A 14,245-nucleotide genomic window follows, 5' to 3' on the forward strand; every position below is an offset into this window, starting at 1 on the left:
ATCATTAAAACAGATAATGTAGAAGAGAGATTACCAAACAGTCTCATGAATTCTGCTGAGAATTCGAATCAACATACTGATGTGTTGACAAAAGAGAAGGAGAAAACAGAGCAGCGAACTAAATTGTTGCCAAAGGAAGATAAGGCACAACAACCTTATGTTTTTAATTTTAACAAGTGCTTTCTGAATGCAGGTTTTGTTGAAAATGCTGGAGGAGATTTGGCACAAGTGAACAGTCAAAAAAAGTGAAAGAAGAGAATTCTATGGAAGAACTCAATCCATGGAATGGAGAAATTAAATTGCTGGAAAGAATGCTGAACAGTCATGATTCAGTTATGAGAGAGGGTAAGGATGATAGGGAGGCAACAAGTAAAGAAAAAATGGCAGTAAGCAAACCAAAAGTTGGAGCAAATAAAAGAGAAGTCAGCATAGGAGTCACAACAAAAGTTGAAGCAAGCAAAGCCAGCGTCGAAGACAACAAAAATAACCTGAAACAAAGAGAAAGAGACAGAAATACAAAGAAGAAAATGGACCAGCCCAAAGATATGCTGGACGTAGAAATTGAAGAAATATGGCAGCAGATGATGAATAAGTGCAGATGGAGGAAAATGGTAGTAGCAACAAGCCAGATCAATCAGAACTTGAATCTGATTGACAGGAAAAAGAAAATGGAGCAAAAGACAACTGAAGTGTAGTGGCAGCAAAGGAATAAATCATCTGGATAGCTACAAAACAAAGTGTGGGATCCAGGAAGACCAAGACCAGAAGACACATGATCAGGAGATCAAGAATATTTTCTACTTTGGGAGTCTGATGCAGGAGAACTTAGCCCAAGGAAAATCATTATAATTATTAGACATAGGGGGTCATGTGTTTTTGGGAAATTAGTTTCCTAAGTCTCAAGTCAATTTAATATTTAGGCCTTAAGTGTGATTTAATTAGATGCTATCAAAACAAATAAATGAGAACATGAGTAGCTCCATGATCCTAGGAGCAAGGGAGAGCTTTTAGGCACAAAAGGGAGAATATATGTGGACCATTAAGCGATAAGGAGGCTTTTCTATTTTAAAACAGAGAAAAGATAGAATAAAGTATCAAGGAGGCTTTTCTGCCATGTATGCATGCATGTAGAGCTTTAGGATTTTGTTAGAGGATTGATCAGACCTTCAACGATTCGATCCAATCTTTTCATATATATATATATATATATGTATGTATGTATGTATGTATGTATGTATGTATGTAAGCCTACTGGCAGAGAGAGAGGCCAGAAGTGTTGAGAATCAGGTCTGTGAGAGAGACCAAGAGTCTCAATTGTAATCAATTACTTTTATGTGCTAATAAAGAGTAGGAATTCAATTCTGAGTGTGCATATACATGAATCGAGTGTTTATGATTTGATTTCATGTAAATTATGAACTCGTAGGTTTTGTAAGGAATTGCAGGCAGAGTTCTGCAGTAAGCAAGGGCATAACAAGCTCAGAGATGAATCACGAGGAATCATTGAATCCTAGTGAAAATCAGAGTTAGCCTTGGAGGGGAATTAGAACATCAGTGTGGTGCAGCAAAAGCAGTGAAGGCCAGAACCTTTAAAGAAGCAAATAACCGAGAAACTGAAGAAACAGTGTAAAATTTCTAAGTAAAAGGAATTACGGAGAAGTGCAAGTGACACTCAGCAGTCTGTAAAAATTTCTCATTTCCCACCCTGGTTTTCAGTTTCACCTTATTTCTCCAAAATAGTTAAATGCCCTTTCCCATATCCATACATTCAACAACAGGAAAATAAATTTTGTTGAAAACACAAATTCTGGAAATATAACAGAATGTTGGAAAATGCAGAAATAGATATCAGCACATACAAATAGCCATTTAACACATTTAAACACAGTGATTTTTGGTCAAGGTGACCCTGGAAAAACCCCCTACAACTCTTGGGGAAAACTAGTTTGAAAGCTCTTTCTTATTTCTGGAAAATGCTTTTACAATGATAGAAATATTCAGCAAAAATGAACAAGCAAACTTTTACAACTTATCTCATTTTCCGTGCCTCACAGTCAAATGGAAACTGCTGTATGGCCTGCTGTACGACCTCCTTCAAAACTGTTGTACGGATTGCTGTACAGCCTCCTTCAAAACTACTGTACGGCCTCCTACAAAACGCTGTACGGACTGTTGTACGGCCTCCTTCACAACGCTGTACTGACTGCTATACGACCTCCTTCAAAACTGTTGTACGGACTGTTGTACGACCTCCTTCAAAACTGCTATACGACCTCCTCCAAAACTGCTGTATGGACTGCTGTAAAACTACCTTGGAATGTGTGCCAAGCTGCTGCCTCCTTCTCCTCACTGTCCAGAAATATCCCTTGCTCTCTTGCTCTCCTTCTCTCAATCTGCTCATGAAAGAATGAATGACCTTTTCCTCCTTTCCCTCCTTTAATCTAACCCTAAGTGACTTTTGGGGAATCCCTAAATCCAATGGCTGAAATAGCTTGAGATCTAGGGCTGAGATTAAATGCTCATTTAAATCTCACTTTCTATTTTTTAATTCACCCCACTTTAACAAAGACCCACTTAGTCATTTATTTCCAAAGTCACTTTTCCTTTCTAATTTTACATTGACTTTATTAAAGTCACTTTAAAATTAGACTTTAGTAACTTTATCACTTAAAGTCACTTTTAAATTAGATTTGACTTTATAAAAATTATAAAGTCACTTTAGGAAAAAATTAAATTCTTTTGGACACTTTTCCCTAGGCCAAAGATCAAAGCCTTAGGGCACTACCTATCCTCCGGTACCAAATTTCAACACTCCATCTTACCGAGGAAGGTGTTCCTCACCACACCCATCTTGTCTCTGAAGTAGTCATGCTTGCCCCGTGGTAAGGCTTTGGTAAGAATATCTGCAACCTGCTCATCAGTTGGAATATACTCAAGCTTCACAGTGCCCTTCTAAACACAATCTCTGATGAAATGATATTTGATTCCGATGTGCTTTGACCTGTCTTGAAATACTGGATTCTCCATGAGTTTAATGCAACTCTGATTATCACAGTAAATCACTGAAGGTCTCAACGGCTGACCAAATAAGCCAAACAACATCTTGCGAAGACAGATGGCCTCACAACTAGCTAGACTGGCTGCCATATACTCTGCTTCCGCTGAACTCAATGCTACTGACTGCTACTTCTGGCTGAACCATGACACTATTGCCGAACCCAACCCAAAACAACACCCTGAAGTGCTCTTCCTATCAGAAGCACAACCTGCCCAATCAAAATCAGTATAACCTGCCAATCTCGCTCCATCCCCTTGCCTATAGTCCAGACCATAATCCACTGTCCCCTGCAAGTACCACAAAATGTGTTTTGCAGCCACCCAGTGAACCTTACTAGGCTCACACATAAACTGACTCATCGTGTTGACTGCAAAACAAATATCAGGTCTAGTGTTGACCAAATACATCAAGGAACCAATCAGCTGCCTATACAATGTGGGATCCACCAACTCGGAATCCGAAGCATGAAGCTTCTTCCAGTTGGTGATCATCGGTGTCGACATGGGTTTACAATCCTCCATGTGGAATCTACCAAGGATGTCCACAATATACTTCCCCTGCCCCAGGAAGAAATGCCCCTCCTCCTGCCATACCTCCAAACCTAAAAAGTAATGCATCAAGCCGATTTCCTTCATCTCAAACTCCGCTGCATGATCTCTCTTGCAGTGCTCTATGAGTCTCTCTGCACCTGTAATGACCAAGTCATCCATAGACAACACCAGAATGAGAGGCTCATCACCTATCACAATATAGTAAAGGTTCGGATCTGCCTCACTCTTTGTGAAACCCATCCCCTCCAAGTACATATCTATCCTGGAGTACCAAGCTCTGGGAGCTTGCTTCAGGCCATAAAGGGCCTTCTTCAGTCTGCACACATGGGACTCCTTCCCATGCACCTCAAAGCCCTGTGGCTGCTCAATGTACACCTCCTCCTGTATGAAGCCATTGAGAAATGCAGTCTTCACATCCATCTGGTGGATCTTCCAACCCATCTCTGGTGTTATCGATATAATGGAGCGGATCGAAGTATATCGAGCCACGGGAGCGAAGGTCTCCTCATAATCAACTCCCTCTACCTGGGAGAACCCTCTAGCCACAAACCTCGCTTTGAATTTCTCAATGCTGCCATCTGCAGCATGCTTTACCTTGTAAAGCCATCTGGAAGTAACCATGGATTTGCCCTCAGGCCTCGGTACCACCTCCCAAACATCATTCTTCATGATAGAAGAATACTCCTCCTGCATGGCCTCTCTCCAGACCTACTGGCTAGCTGCCTCCTCATATCTAGAAGGCTCAGAGTCAAGGATGCTGGTAGCCATTGCCATATAGCTACAAAACCTCTCAGGTGGTCTACTCTCTCTGACCGGCCTCTTAGGCTCAACAACATATGTGGCATCTCTCAAGGTGTCTTGAAGCCACTTGGGCTTCCTTTTCCTTGAGCGTACTTCTCCCATTAGAGAATGAAACTCCTCCTCATCATCATCATCATGAGCCTGAACTCTTGACCGTCTGTCTGCTGTCCTCCTGCCTGCACCTAAACCTGTAGAAGCTGAGGTACCGTGTGAACTGTCCATCAGTGGACTCCCTAGTGACCTGCTCTATGAACTGCTCTGCATGCTGCCCGGAGCACCACCCCTCTGGCTCGGCGAGCCACTGCTCACTGATGGACCTGACATCCTCATAGATGTACCTCCGGATCCTCCCGATCCTTGCCCACTGGATCCCTGCGACTGACTCAATTGCTGCTGAGGGTCTGGCTGATCCAAATACTCTAACTCCTGTGATCTCCTAAAGGCCCTGTCCTCCTCGAACTTCACATCCCGCCTGACAACAACTTTCCTCTGTGCATGAATGTAAATCCGAAAGGCCTTTATCGTCTCACTGTAGCCCACAAAGATACCCTTCCCTGCGGTGGGCTCTAGTTTGGTCCTCTTCTCATTGGGTATGTAGGAGTATATAATGCACCCAAAGATACGAAGATGACCAATATTAGGCTTCTTCCCAGAAAAAGCCTCCTCCGGAGTCATGTGCCCCAAGGCACGATGTAGATTCTATTCTGCAAATAAACAGCTGTGTTGCAGGCCTCTGCCCATAAGAAAAATGGCAACCCCTGATCATGTAACATGGCTTTGGCAGCCCCTCCGATGGATCTGTTCTTCCTCTCCGCAACCCCGTTCTACTGGGGGTTGTAAGGAACAATGAACTCCCTCCGAATGCCTACCTCCGCACAATAGTCAACAAACTCTCCAAGGGTGTACGCTCCCCCATTGTCTGACCTCAGGGACTTGATCTTCCGACCTACCTGTGTCTCCACAAGAGCTCTAAACTCCTGAAACCGCTTGAAGACCTCATTCTTGGTCTTCAAGAAATAAATCCAGGTCCTCCTGGAGTGATCATCAATGAATAAAACATAGTACTCATATCCACTCAAGGAAACATGAGACATCCGACCGCTCACATCAGAATGAATCAAATCAAGAATCCCAGTCGCTCTGTTGTCACTGCTAGGAAAAGGGGATTTGGCAAACTTGCCCATCGCACATCCTCTGCAAGTATCAAAGTGATCAGTACGGAAATCTGGCACAATTGTAGTGATCTTCCGCAAGGTCCTCAAGGCTCCATGATACATATGCCCCAGCATGCGGTGCCAAATCTCACACAGCTCAGAACTGCTAGCTCTGCTGTCGGTACTATTGTTCAATGCCAAAAGGGGCTGGAATGCAAACTTGTACACCTTTGCATGGCATACACCTATCACTCTAGCTGAATCAGCTCGAGTGCCCCTGGGATACATCAACACCTGTCCTCCCTTGAACAGTACCTCATATCCTCTTTCCTCCAAATCTGATACGGATATGAGGTTCTTCCTCATCCCTGGCAGATAAAGAACATCTGACACCTTCAAGGGAGGTTTGGACTCCCTCTGAAATGTCAGTGTCCCCACACCGACTGCTCTAACAACTCTGTCATCACCGAGTACTACCTCTATATCAGTGCCACTCTCTGAAAGCTTTGAGAAGTACTCACAGACTCCTATCATGTGACGTGAAGCCCCACTGTCCACATACCAGATATCCGAAGATGCTCCGCTAATCAAGGGAAAAGCATGCTCCCTCTGAACCTATGTGGCAGGTGATCCTGCAGTAGAGGACTTACACGCAGTGAACGCAAACACCCGGTCAAAACGATCTGCAAAGTCCTCAACCTCTGCTGAATTTGCCATGCTCTGGTTCTTCCCCTTCTTCTTCTTCTTCTCCAGACACACAACTGCATAGTGTCCCATCTTTTGACAATTCCAACACTTCACCTTGGAATAGTCCTTATGTGTGTTACCCTGTTTACCTTTACCTTTGCCTTTGCCCCCACCATTTCTTGTGGAAGCCTACTTCTTCCCTTTGCCTTTCTTGCCTCCTGCCAACAATGCTACATCCTCATCCTGCTCAACTAGCTTGGCTGCCCCAAGCTGACCTTTCCTGATCTCTGTCTGAATGCAATCATCCCAAAACCTCTTCCATGTGGGAAGGGTCTCACGTGCACAAACCCCATCAGCAAAGTTCATCCATGAACGGGGGAGGCCATTCACTGCAATCTGCACCAACTCAGTGGGTGGAATGACCTCTCCAACTGCTGCCAACTCATCTCTCACATTAATAATCTTTGTGGGATATCCAGGTGCACTATCATTGCCCATCTTAATGGTCTTCAGCGTCTCCTTCAGTACCATTTTCCGGTTCTCATTGGTACTCTGGTAGAGATTGGACAATGCTATCCACATCTCATGGGTATTTCTCTTTCCTCTCACATGAGGAATGCAATGGTCTTTGACTCCGTCTAGAATCAGTCTCTTACCCTTGTTGTTCTTTCTATTGTAAGCAACCAACTGAGTAGCATCAGTAGGCACAAAAACAGGGTTCTGTGTGGTATGCACCGTGATGTCCCAGACTTCTGCCTCCTCAAAGATACTCCATTCTCTCCTTCCAAACGTTGTAATTGGAATGCCCATCCAACCTATCCTCCACCCTCAATCCCAATGACATCCTGCTGTCCTAAAACTAAAAAATAGCACCGCTGTAGTAAGGATAAAACTGTTGTTTGTGAAAAATCAGCTTGTTGGAATTTTCTGAGTGAAAAATCAGCAGGCTGCAATTTTCCTCCTTGCTATCCCAAACTGCACTTCAACACTCAAGCTCTGATACCATGTAAAAATTTCTCATTTCCCACCCTGGTTTTCAGTTTCACCTTGTTTCTCCAAAATAGTTAAATGCCCTTTCCCATATCCATACATTCAACAACAGGAAAATAAATTTTTCTTAAAAGACAAATTCTAGAAATATAACAGAATGCTAGAAAATGTAGAAATAGATATCAGCACATACAAACAACCATTTAACACATTTAAACACAGTGATTTTTGGTCAAGGTGACCCTGGAAAAACCCCCTACAACTCTTGGGGAAAACCAGTTCGAAATCTCTTTTTTATTTTTGGAAAATGCTTTTAAAGTGAGAGAAATATTCAACAAAAATCAACAAGCAAACTTTTACAACTTATCTCATTTTCCGTGCCTCACAGTCAACTGGAAACTGCTGTACGGCCTCCTCCAAATTGCTGTACGGATTGCTGTAAAACTATTGTACGGCCTGCTGTACGACCTCCTTCAAAACTGTTGTACGACCTCCTTCAAAACTACTGTACGGCCTCCTCCAAACGCTGTACGGACTGCTGTACAACCTCCTTCAAAACGCTGTACGGACTGCTATATGGCCTCCTTCAAAACTGCTGTATGACCTCCTTCAAAACTGCTGTATGGCCTCCTCCAAAACTGTTGTACGGACTGCTGTAAAATTGCCTTGGAATGTGTGCCAAACTGCTGCCTCCTTCTCCTCACTGTCCAGAAATCTCCCTTGCTCTCTTACTCTCCTTCTCTCAATTTGCTCATGAAAGAATGAATGACCTTTTCCTCCTTTCCCTCCTTTAATCTAACCCTAAGTGACTTTTGGGGAATCCCTAAATCCAATGGCTGAAATAGATTGAGATCTAGGGCTGAGATTAAATTCTCATTTAAATCTCACTTTCTATTTTTTAATTCACCCCACTTTAACAAGGACCTACTTAGTCATTTATTTCCAAAGTCACTTTTCCTTTCTAATTTTACATTGACTTTATTAAAGTCACTTTAAAATTAGAATTTAGTAACTTTATCACTTAAAGTCACTTTTAAATTAGATTTGACTTTATAAAAATGATAAAGTCACTTTAAGAGAAAAATTAAATTCTTTTGGACACTTTTCCCTAGGCCAAAGATCAAAGCCTTAGGGAACCACCTGCCCTCCGGTACCAAATTTCAAGACAGTCGTTGGATCGTTTAGATCAACGACTAAGATCAAATCGCAGTGGTGGAAGACCCTTTAAAGCTATCGAGATAAACTGTGGAAGTTTGCAAAGAGTGAGCGCGATTAGTCGTGGACCGTAGGATCGTTGCCAGATCAACGGTCCCGATTAAATCACATATCGAAGATCGGAGGCGCCAAGGGTCAGTTGCTTAGTGGAATTGCAATATCACTGATAGTGATATCGGCGATCAGCGTTGGAAATATATCGGTGATTGGGCGTCGGCGTCAATCGGTGTTCGGCGGAGGAAATTTACAATGTCGGACTCGACGATACATAGATTCAGGTCTATACATTTTGAAATCCCAAAGGTATGAACGGAGGGAATTTCCTTTGTATTCCCAAATAGTTAATATTTCCAATAGTGCGGGCCTTTTCACATAAAGCATGTGTTTATGACTTCTGATAGTCATATCGGAATCAAAGTAGGGGCAATAACCACATATATGATAAGTCCTGAATATAGTGATAGCCGATTGTGATGGAGGTTTAATCTCGGAAACTGTGCGAGTCTGTACGGGCAGGCGGAAGAGCTAAGGAAAGCGGAGTTTCCTTTGTAAAGGTATGTTTCCTTTATAAGTGGTTTTTAGAAGGGAAAAGCACGATATATGGTTTATGTGTTATATATATATATATATATTTATATATATATGATCCCATGTTATAAGGGAGAAAGATATATATATATATATATATATATATATATATATATATATATATATATATATATATATATATATATATATATATATATATATGCGTGAGTGAAGGATTATAAAGGCTTCGAAGGATTTAAGTTCCGATATGAAGAATATAAAGGAAGACTTTAATCAAAGCCTCATTGAAGGCTTGGGGATGATTTATGAGTCCCGATAGGAGGTTTCAGGCAGGATGATTAAATTCCTATACTCAGGAATTGATGAATGGGCCTCTTGACCATTTATGGTCTGTCGATTTAACTCCATTGCAGAGTTAAATATCCTGGGACGGTTGTGGATGCATTTTTAATATGCATACTGTGGGTATGTGTGGGTGTAACCCTGCACTAGAGGATCATCAGTTGTTCCTAGTCAACCTGGGGGCAACATTGATTCTAGCATGTCACAAACCTAGTATAATTTGTTGTTTGGAGGGGCACCACCTACCAGTACTTTTCCTGGAGGGGCTAATTTACTTGTAGGCAACCTTGTTGCAAGTGCCATCACCCATATAGGTTATTCTCCTTATGTCGGTACTACTGTACATGCTAGTCCATCTTATCCTAATGGCCATAACCCTATGAGTAGTCGTGCTCTCGGGGTTCCTTTTCTCTCTGGGGGCACATACCCTAGGGGGTTCCTTTCACGAGTTACTTTGGCCCACATCAATCATATGTGGGGGTGAACCCATACCTTCACCAGGAATCCATACATCATAATCCATATATGGGGGGAACACAAGGTTTGTCAAGCACTTCTCGTGCCTATGATCCATTTAGCAAACTTCACAATCCATTTTTATCTTCTCTTGATCTACCGGATTTAGCTAAGTTGACTAACGATCCCATCAGACATGATCCCTCGTGGCCTGCAAAATTCCTTCTGATATACCCAAATTTGAAGGAAATCCTAGAGAGAATATGTCCACTCATATCACTACGTATAATTTTTGTTGTTCATCTAACTCTCTCGTGGACAATTCAATTAATATTTTCCTGTTCCAACGTATGTTAACGGGGTTGCTGAAAAATGGTACATTGAATTGGATGCAATATCCTACAGTGAATTTTCATCTTTAGCTCAAAAATTATTGACACACTTCTAGCTACCCACAAGGTATGATATCGATTCTGATCTCTTGTCAAAATTCAAACAAGATGACGCCACCCTAATTTTTGACCATATTAAGGAGTTGCGTCATCGAAAGAGGTTGGTTAGGAATAAGCTTCCTTATGAAATTTTATGCAAATGGTTCATTATATCTCTAAAACATCAGATTTCCAAGGATTTGTCTATGTTCTGAACCGTTACTGAGGAGCAAGCTATTCTAGCTACCCAACAACTCAATCTAATTTATTCATAGTCAGGCACACTATATGAAGTTATTCATAATGCTCCTAGGCCTTCCATTGATCAACCCAAACCTGTTATGGGCCCACACATTGATGGTGTTGTTGGGAATGTTTCAAATTCTATGTGCTAACTTGTTGCCCATCTTGGGCACTTGATTGTTACATCTCAAGCTCTAGCAAGTGCATCTGGCTCTACTAAAGTAGCCTCTTCTAAGCAGTCCATCGATGTTCTGACGGTGAATTTCATAGCACCTAAGAAAAACCAACAACCTGGTGGTAAAAATAATAACAAGAAGAATGAACAAAAGAATAAAATTCTCAAGTACCTCAACCAAATCCCCTTAATCGGGTATAGGGCACTAGTGAGAATCATTGGAAGATTAAATTCCCTTGTAAAATTTGTCGAGACGAACATCTTACTCACGAATTCCCTCATATGGATGAAGTTCATAGGCTCCTCTCACCACTGATATCTACCCAAAAGTTTTTTTTTTTTACTCATCCATTTCTTGCACAACCATAACAACAAATGATTACCCAACCACCTCCACCTTTGAAAGGGGGCAACAAGGGGTCATTTTCCCATCCAACCAAAAGTTTTCCCATCTTTATGTGCAAAGAAGACGTGAATTGACCATGCGAGCTAAGACATATGATGTTCATGAGTTGAATTCTTCTCCTAAGGATTCACATGCTCCACTTAATTCCACTAGACCTCTAACATTAGATAAGCCTATGGAACCAATTTATCATCCTCCCAAGGGTGTCATTTGTAAGACAACACACAATCCTTTTGTCCAGGTCACTTAGCACTATAGAATTGTTGAAGTATTGTCTGCCCCTGAGGTTTTGCAAAGTTTTCCTCAATAGCATAAGGCCTTGTTATCTATGATCAGTGGAGTAGATCCATCTGACTCAAATGTCATTGCGTTTAATGTTGACAAGGCTTCTATTCAAGTTTCCCACCATATCTCTTTTTAGATTATTTTTGTATGTCTTTCGTAAGAATATTAATCACACTTTTTTGGATGAAGGATCTGCTACTTGCATCATTTCAGCATCATGTTGGAAAGATCTTGTCTCTCCAAGCCTTCAAGCCTACCCTTCAAGCCTTTGATGGACACAAATTTGTATCTAAGGTGGTTCTTCACAAGTTTTCCATCGAGTTAGGGGGTAAAACTATATATGTCGATGTTGAAGTCGTCGACGCTCCTTTGGACTATAACCTTCTCCTTGGTTGTACTTGGTTCTATGCCATGATCGCAGTTGTCTCATATATATTTTGTGTCCTTTTCTTTCCTCATGAAGGCAAGATTGTGACCACTAACCAACTGGACTATTGTGTGCCATTGGCCTAATTTTAAACTATGGGGAACTCAGTCCCACTTGTTGGAAATCACCCTCATCAATATCAGAATGTTGGTGCAAGGTTGTTCAAAATTTCATCCCTAATTAATATTTTTCCTCCATTACCACCACCCGACATTCCTTCATCTTCTTCTAAATCTCCTATGCATATGATCTCTTCGACACTTGTGGACCCAATAGATCTCCTGGTCCTTGGGTGGTGTCTCCTAATCTTATGGAAGTTGATGAAGCTAGTGATCATCTTTTTCCATCTGATGCATAAGAGATTTCCTCTTTGGTAGTCCCATCAATACCTCTTGACGCTAGTCAGAAACTCCATCCCAATATGGAATGTGACCAGGTTCCTTTGCTCACACAAGCCATCCCTCTACCTATTCCACATGAATCCCTGAATGGAAAACCCCCCCAACTAGTCAACTTGGAGGTCATTGATCTATTGGTTGATAATCATCTTCCTACCTCTAGTCTCCTCGATGTGGAACAAGTAGAGATTGGCAACATAAATCTTGGAACATTTCAGGGGGCACCTCCTCAGCCCTCCTTGGAAGTTCCACCCCTGGACCGAGTCAATTCTTTGGCTTATACTACGAAATTTTCCAAAAAATTGTCCAATTCCTTACCACCTATTGATGAGAATCTTGTACCCCCTTTATGTCCTAATCCTCCCTTATGTGCTTATGTTAATTTTGAGAGCATGACTATGTTAGAATTTCCGTGGCATGGTCAACATTTCTAGATTGGTTAGTTTGACTTTCTTTGTCAAGGCCCCACATTTGTGAGCCATATGGTTCCCTTACCCTCCATGAATTTGTTTACAGAAACCCTTGGTCTATGCTTGGCTACAGGAACCCTTTAGCGTGACCTAGTGGATTGTGTTTCACTTGTACATATTGTACACAATAGTGTTATGCTTTATCTCTTTTTGGTTTGGTGTGTGATGCGAGTATCTATCATGACTATATATATATATATATATATATATATATATATATATATATATATATATATATATCTATAGATATATATATATAAAATTAAAAAAACCAAAAAATATGGTCCTATTTTTACGTTAGTCCATGTTTACTTCTATCATTATGTGATTTAGTCATGGGTCTAGTATTTCTATATGGTTTTTACAAGACATGGCGGCGTTTTTATGTGACATCGATTGGACCTTAGGTGCATTTCTCTGATCCTGGAATATTGGGATATTTCACATATCACCATCTTTGTTTCCTTTTGACAGTCAGTTCCATATTTATGCCTTAGGTCTGCCTCCGTCAAGTTCCAACTTTAGTCGCTCTCTTTATGCACATCAAAGCTTGGCAGTAGAGCTTTTCTGATCATAGATACCATAGCTAGCACCCTTTTTGTTATTTTGGTATCCAAGTAGTCATTTTTTTATTACTTTTTGGAATCCCTCCTTCTGAATTGCCATGACCTAGAATCTAAGCCTCATGTCCTCTTCTTCGTCATATTTCTGACTATACAGGCTAGGAGGATTGCACCACTTTTATCCCTTGTGATTGCCACTTTTTATCATCCTATTTCTGTGTAATGAGCCTTGGTTTCTTTCTTCCATCATCATCACCTGCTTGGCCTATCATTTTCTTTCACTTGTTGTTTTACCCTTTCTTGGAGGAACCACTACAATGAGTGATCTTATTAGCCAACCTCGTGTCTTCATTATGTCATGAGTACTTCCATCATCATTGGAACTAATTGCTATCCTCTATACCACTTCCTCTAGGATGAATTTTCTTTAAGCTCTATTCAAACTCCTTAATTTATAAATTATTGTCAAGTGAAATTGTCTCCTTCATGCTCGTTAAATTACTTGAAGGGTCATCTACCCAACATAAGTTCAACCCTTTTCCAAATTGGGATAGACTAATTACAAAAAAGGAATGCCCTAATCCATTTTGGCTAGGAGGTTCTCGCTTGTATACTTTTATCTCTTTTTTGGGCGTGGGGGACAACTTTACAAAAACAGAACTTATAAAAAGAGAAGGGAGGGAACATTTATTTCCATTATTCATCAAATGGAAGCATCCTTTGTGTCTCGCTTGGACATGGAACCTATTTGTTTCATTGTTTCGCAGTTGGGTTTTAGCTTGCCTAGGAGAAGTACCATACATATGAGTCTATCTACTCCTCTGACAGGTTACTCTTCTAGTCATATGGAGCATGCCTCGATGCCTCCTATGTCGTTGAATGATATCACATGGTGCTCATTAGTCATGTTTCCAAGTCACTTTTGTGTCATGCCACTATGTGTTCAAGGGAAGTCTCAGCCTGTGTCGACCATTTGTAGTAGCTTGTTGATCTCTTTGCATCAACCATCCCTGTGTGTGACATACTTCATCGCTTCATGACGTC

This window comes from Pinus tabuliformis, chromosome Q (genome assembly GCF_031772625.1).
Source record: "Pinus tabuliformis cultivar Carrire ecotype Pingquan chromosome Q, CPIR1, whole genome shotgun sequence".
Lineage (NCBI taxonomy): Eukaryota > Viridiplantae > Streptophyta > Pinopsida > Pinales > Pinaceae > Pinus > Pinus tabuliformis.